We start from the raw sequence: 6351 nt of genomic DNA on the forward strand, positions 1-6351 counted from the left end.
GGATGCAGAGACAGAGAGAGATTTAAGAAGAGGGATGCAGGAGGAGAGAGAGATTCAAGAAGAGAGATGCAGGGGGAGAGGGAGCAATTCAACAATAGAGGGATGCAGGGAGAGAGAGGAGTTATAGGGAAAGAGGTACGGGGCTGGGAGGAGAGAGACAAAAAGGAGAAGCGAAGAGAGAAATAAAGTGACAGATACGGAGAAGAGAGTGATACGGGGGAGAAGGTACAAGGAGGTGGAGAGTAAGAGGTAAATGGATAGTACGAAGATATCAGGGAGGAAAGGAGAGAGATGTGATGAGAAAGGGAGATGAAAAAAAAGACTGATTCAGGAAGAAAAGAATGGTGTGATACAGGAAGATTGATATAGAAAAAGAGTTTGTGATGGGGACGCACTGTAAGGTTTTCCAATTATGAAAGGGTTAAAAATAGATTCATCAGGATTCCTGTCAGCCTAATGGCTATCACCTCTTTATATATAATTTGGACATGAAATCCTGGTAGATGCATTAAGAGATTGTTAACTTTTGCACCATTTACTGCATTGTCTCATTGACTAATTACTTCTCCCTGGTGGCCATGTAGGCCAAGTGATGTGAAGGTACTATCATGACTCACTCAGGTGGTGTACAGGAAATCCAGCTGCACTATTTCAGGAATCATCATTCATGGAAAAAAATCAAACCATCCAAAGTCCCCAATTTATCTAACTGACAAATTCAGGTTAACAAAAAAACTTATCAGATGTCTTTAATAAGAAAGCAGCTATTTATTGCAAACAGATTGTTTTTAACTGATGGAAAAAAAAACAAATTGCTCGTGCAATCACACAATACATAATAATTTGGGGTGGCTCAGTGGTTAGCACTACTGGTTTACAGCACCAGGGACCTGGTTTCGATTCCCGCCTCAGGTGACTGTGTGGAGTTTGCACATTCTTCCCGTGTCTGTGTCGGTTTCCACTCGGTGCTCCAGTTTCCTCCCACAATCCAAAGATGTGTGGGTCAGGTGAATTGACCATGCTAAGTTGCCCTTAGTGTTAGGTGCATTAGTCAAGGGTAAGTATAGGGTGGGGGAATGGGGTTGGGCGGGTTGCTCTTCAGAGGGTTGGTGTGGACTTGTTGGGCCGAAAGGCCTGTTTCCATACTGTAGGGAATCTTATTTCTCTACTGTGCTGTCCTGGACAGCTCACCTGGTCAACGTCCTGCTACGCAGCCTCACTTTCAACTGCAAAAGACTGCTGTTGATGCTCTAACTTATCTGCATCAAGGTCATTTTTGGTTGTAATTGTGAATGGCACATCATACAACCATGATGCAGGAAATCCTGTCTGGGCTATGCAGCAGTGTCTCCCTGGAGTAGTTCAGAGATCAAAATCTCATCAACAGCAGGATTACTGTCTGTTCTATTATGGCATTGATCAAAGTGTGCAGCAGTAAATCTTCATTCTGCATTAATTTGAAACATGTCCTGAGCCATGTTTGGAGAGGATACCCTTTGTCTCCCAATAATTATCCCTGTGTGGTCCAAGGAAGTTAAAAGGAGGCAGGAACCTTTGAGTCTCTAATATGAAAGAATCATAGCAGCTGCCAGTATATCTGGTGCAGATATCCAAAAATTTTCATCAATGGTCACATATCATTTGAACATCCATGGAATAGAAGCCTTTTTTTATTCACAAACAGGTTGTAATCTGGTGCGGTCAAAATACATGTACTGGGGGAATTCGGTAATAGTGTCGAAGAATCCCAGTATCCTAGTTGTCCTTGTCATAGGGAAAGGTTGTAAAGAGATGTGCTTTGGAGGAATGGCATCAGAAAATGCTGGATGATTGTGATATATATATATGGTGTAGATGAGAATGTCGGTGAAGGGGTTTGATAAATAGATTTGCGTTGACACAAGGTAGTTCACAGTGTGGAGGAAGGTCTTAGGTTACAAGAGGACATAAATGGACCAGTCAGATGGGCAGATAAGTGGCAGATGGAATTTAATTCTGGTAATTGTGAGGTGATTTAGTATATAAGACCATAAGAAATAGGAGCAGAGGTAGATCATCTGGCCCATCGAGCCTGCTCCGCCATTCAATAAGATCATAGTTGATCTTTTTGTGGCCTCAACTCCACTTACTTTGGAAACAGTAACCAGACAAGGGAGTATGAAATGAACAGTAGGACACTAAGAAGCTCAAAGCAGCAAGGGATCTTGGAGTGCTTCTCAAAAGTTCTTGAGGATGACTATTGTACACAATTTCCTAACCACTATAGGCAAGCATACACTATGCCTTCTTTACCATCCTATCTATTTGCATGCCACTTTCAGGGAGTTATGGACTTGAACCTCAAGATCCTTCTGTACATTAATGCTGTTCAGGGTCCGGCCATTAACTGTACACTTGTCCTTAACATTTGATCACCCAAAGCACAGCGCCTCATGCTTACATGGATTAAAATCTATCCGCTATTTCTCCAACCATATCTGCAATTAATCTATATCTTTGTATCCTTTGACAACCTTCTACACTATCCAAACTCCACTGGTCTGCAAACTTATTAACCCACCCACCAACATTTTCATCCAAGATACTGCCTGGGTTGGAGTGCTTTAGCTATGAAGAGAAAGTGGATAAGCATCTGACAAGCATCTGCATCCAGAGGATCATGAGCTGCCATTTCTTTTTTTCTTCTTCATTTGTGGGACTTGGGCGTGGCTGGCTGGCCAGCACTGATAGCCCATCCCTATTTGCCCTTGAGAAGTTGGCGGTGAGGATGAACTTCCTGAGAAAGTGGTGGAAATGGGTACAATTACAACATTTAATGACATTTGGATAAGTACATGAATAGGAAAGGTTTGGAGGAATATGGGCCAGGAATGCACAAGTGAGATTAATTTGGGATTATGTTCAGCATGGACTGGTTGGACAAAAGGATCTGTTTCCATGCTGTAATGACTGTATGACTGTATATCTTTTGGGCTTGAGCACCTTCCCCGCGCTTTCCCTAAACCAAACACCATGCCAATGATCATGTGGTCTGCTATTACACACAACAAAAACCACTAATAGTCCCCATTAGCAGATATTCATTCTCCTGGGCTGACTGTTATCCCCTCCTTTGACTGTCCAAGTGTTTTTCTTTCATTTTAGGCTCTGATCATCATGCATGCACCCCCACCCCACCCACCACCCTATCTACTGCATAATAAACAACTGCTTCCTCGAACATAGTACGTTACAGCGCAGTACAGACCCTTCAGCCCTCGATGTTGCTCCGACCTGTGAAACCTATTTGAAGCTGATCTAACCTACAATGTTCCATTATCACCTATATATTTATCCAATGTCCATTTAAATGCCCTTAAAGTCGGTGTGTCTACTACTGTTGAAGGTAGGGTTTTCCACATCCTTACTACTCTGTGTAAAGAAATTACCTCTGACATCTGACCTATATCTATCACCCCTCGATTTAAACCTGTATCCCCTCATTCTAGCCAACACCATTCGAGGAAAAAGGCTCTCGCTGTCCACCCTATCTAATCCTCTGATCATCGTGTTTGTCTCTGTTAAGTCACCTTTCAACCTTCTTCTCTCTAACGGAAACAGCCTCAAGTTCCTCAGCCTTTCCTCATAAGATCTTCCCTCCATACCAGGCAATATCCTTCTCCTCTGCACCCTTTCCAATGCTTCCAACATCCTTCCTATAATGCGGCGACCAGAACTGTACGCAATACTCCAAATGCAGCCACACCAGAGTTTTGTACAGGTGCAACATGGCCGCATAGCTCTGAAACTCAATCCCTCTACCAATAAAAGCTAAGATACCATTCCTGAAGAAGGGCTAATGCCCGAAACATCGATTCTCCTGTTCCCTAGATGCTGCCTGACCTGCTGCACTTTTCCAGCAACACATTTCCATCTAAGATACCATATGCCTTTTTAACAACCCTACCAATCTGGGTGACAACTTTCAGGGATCAATGGACACCGAGATCTCTCTGCTCATCCACACACGACCAAAAATCTTACCATTAGCCGAGTACTCTGTATGCCTGTTGCTCCATCCAAAGTGAATCACCTCACACTTTTTCATATTAAACTCCATTTGCCACCTCTCAGCCCAGCTCTGCAGCTTATCTATGTCCCTCTGTAACCTGCAACATCCTTCAGCATTATCCACAACTCCACCTATCTTAATGTCATCTGCATGTTTACTAACCCATCCTTCTACGCCCTCATCTTGGTCATTTATAAAAATGACAAACAGCAGTGGCCCCAAAACAAATCCTTGTGGTACACCACTACTAACTGAACTCCAGGATGAACATTTTGCATCAACCACCAGCCTCTGTCTTCTTTCAGCTAGCCAATTTCCGATCCAAACGGTGAACTCACCGTCAATACCATGCTTCCGTATTTTCTGCAATAGCCTACCATGGGGAACCTTATCAAATGCTCTAATGAAATCCATATCAGCTGCTTTATCCTCATCCACCTGTCTGGTCACCTTCTCAAAGAACACAATAAGGTTTGTGAGGCATGACCTACCTTTCACAAAACCATGTTTATTATCCCTAATCAAATTATTCCTTTCTAGATGATTATAAATCCTATCTCATATAATTCTATCCAACACTTTACCGAGAACCGAAATAAGGCTCACTGGTCTATAATTACCAGGGGTTGTCCCTACTCCCCTTCTTGAACAGAGGGACAACATTTGTTACCCTGCAGTCTTCTGGCACTATCCCTGTAGCTACCATCATTTTTGAACAAGGGTACTAGACCCGAAATGTTAACTCTGATTTCTATCCTCAAAATCTGCCAAACCTGCTGAGTTTTTCCAGCAATTTCTGTGTTTGTTTTGGTTGTAAATAAACTTGGATTATTTCTGTGGAGCAGAGCAGGTTGAGGGAGGAACCTGATAGATTTGTATTACAAGGGTGAACGGGGGTATAGAAAGCAGCTGTCCACCTTAGTTGAAGGATTAACAAGAGTTCACACTTTTCAGGTGAAAGACAGGAGTTATGAGGGAATATCTTTTCATCCAGAGGGTGGTGGAAGTCTGAAATGCATTTCTAGGAAGGTTGTAGACACAGGAAATCTCACAGCCTTAAAAAAAAATTCTTGGATGAGCACCTGAAATGTCATAACATTCAAGGCTATGGGCGAAGTGGGTCAAGTGTAGATTTAATGTAGTTTTGGCAGTACAGACCCAATGAGCAGAAGTGCCTCTTCTTCTCTATGATTCTATGAATTTATGGTCAAGACTTTTGAGATGCCATACAGGTCCTCGGTTGCTCTATATTCCTGTTTCTGGCATAAAAATGATCTTAGCTGCCTCTAGAATGGAATTCCCATTTAGTCCTTTGGCGTGCAACTCCACCTCCAACAAATTGCAGAGTGATGAGGGGATAGAACATCCTTAATTGTCAATTGCAGTCTTTCAGACTGTTGAAGAAAATGGCAGTATTGCCTGTAGGTCCAGGGTCTCATTATTCTGTCCCTCCTTGTTAGATCTTCACCAGCAGCCTCTCTTTCTGGAGTCTGTTTAGCGGCCATTGTTGCTGTTCTTGTTAATGAAACTCTGATTGGTGTCTCCTTCTGAATTCTTTTGAAGTAGCATCAAGACTGTAATGACTCCAGTGATGGCATTCTCCATGTGAGGAATGTTATAATTATAATACTTTTTTTGAAGGAATCTCTGAGCCCTTACATCCATTGTAATTAAACATCATGATATGCCCTCACACACTGTGTCTTGCAGGCTTCCTAAGGAACTCTGAGGTTGGTGACCCAACCCAATTGTATGTTGCACAACTAATGCCAACTAAAAATATTATTCTGCTGGTAAAATCAACATGAAACCTTCCCCAAGTTACTGCCCACCACCACTGCTATCAATGCAAAGGCTTTTTTTCCACATCCTGGCATAGTTGCATTTCAGTGTGAGAATCAAACAGCTGTGAACTTGTCTTCTTGAACTTGCCATGCAATGTGTTTGATACATGTCAGGTTCTACTTTTATGTTATCTGTTTTCATGGCCTTTGCTTTGCTTATGTGACAAGGAGGCATTTAATGTGCATAATGTGATGCTCTTGATTGCTTGAGGCTTTAAATTTTATTTTGCAGTTTTGGATAATGAATAACTTACCAACAAATGCAATAGATATTAATCAGTGAAGGCATAACTATTGCAATTGGCCCTGAGGAGGACCTCAAAATCAAACGTTTTTACTCTGCCAGAGTAGAGAAAGGACAGTAACTTACTCCACCCACTTTGCACATGGTCACAGCTATTTTGTAAAATTGTTGCACAGTTGACTTTCGATCCCACATGGCGTCTCAAAGGTCTT

Source organism: Chiloscyllium plagiosum, chromosome 2 (genome assembly GCF_004010195.1).
Source record: "Chiloscyllium plagiosum isolate BGI_BamShark_2017 chromosome 2, ASM401019v2, whole genome shotgun sequence".
NCBI classification, from domain to species: Eukaryota; Metazoa; Chordata; class Chondrichthyes; order Orectolobiformes; family Hemiscylliidae; genus Chiloscyllium; species Chiloscyllium plagiosum.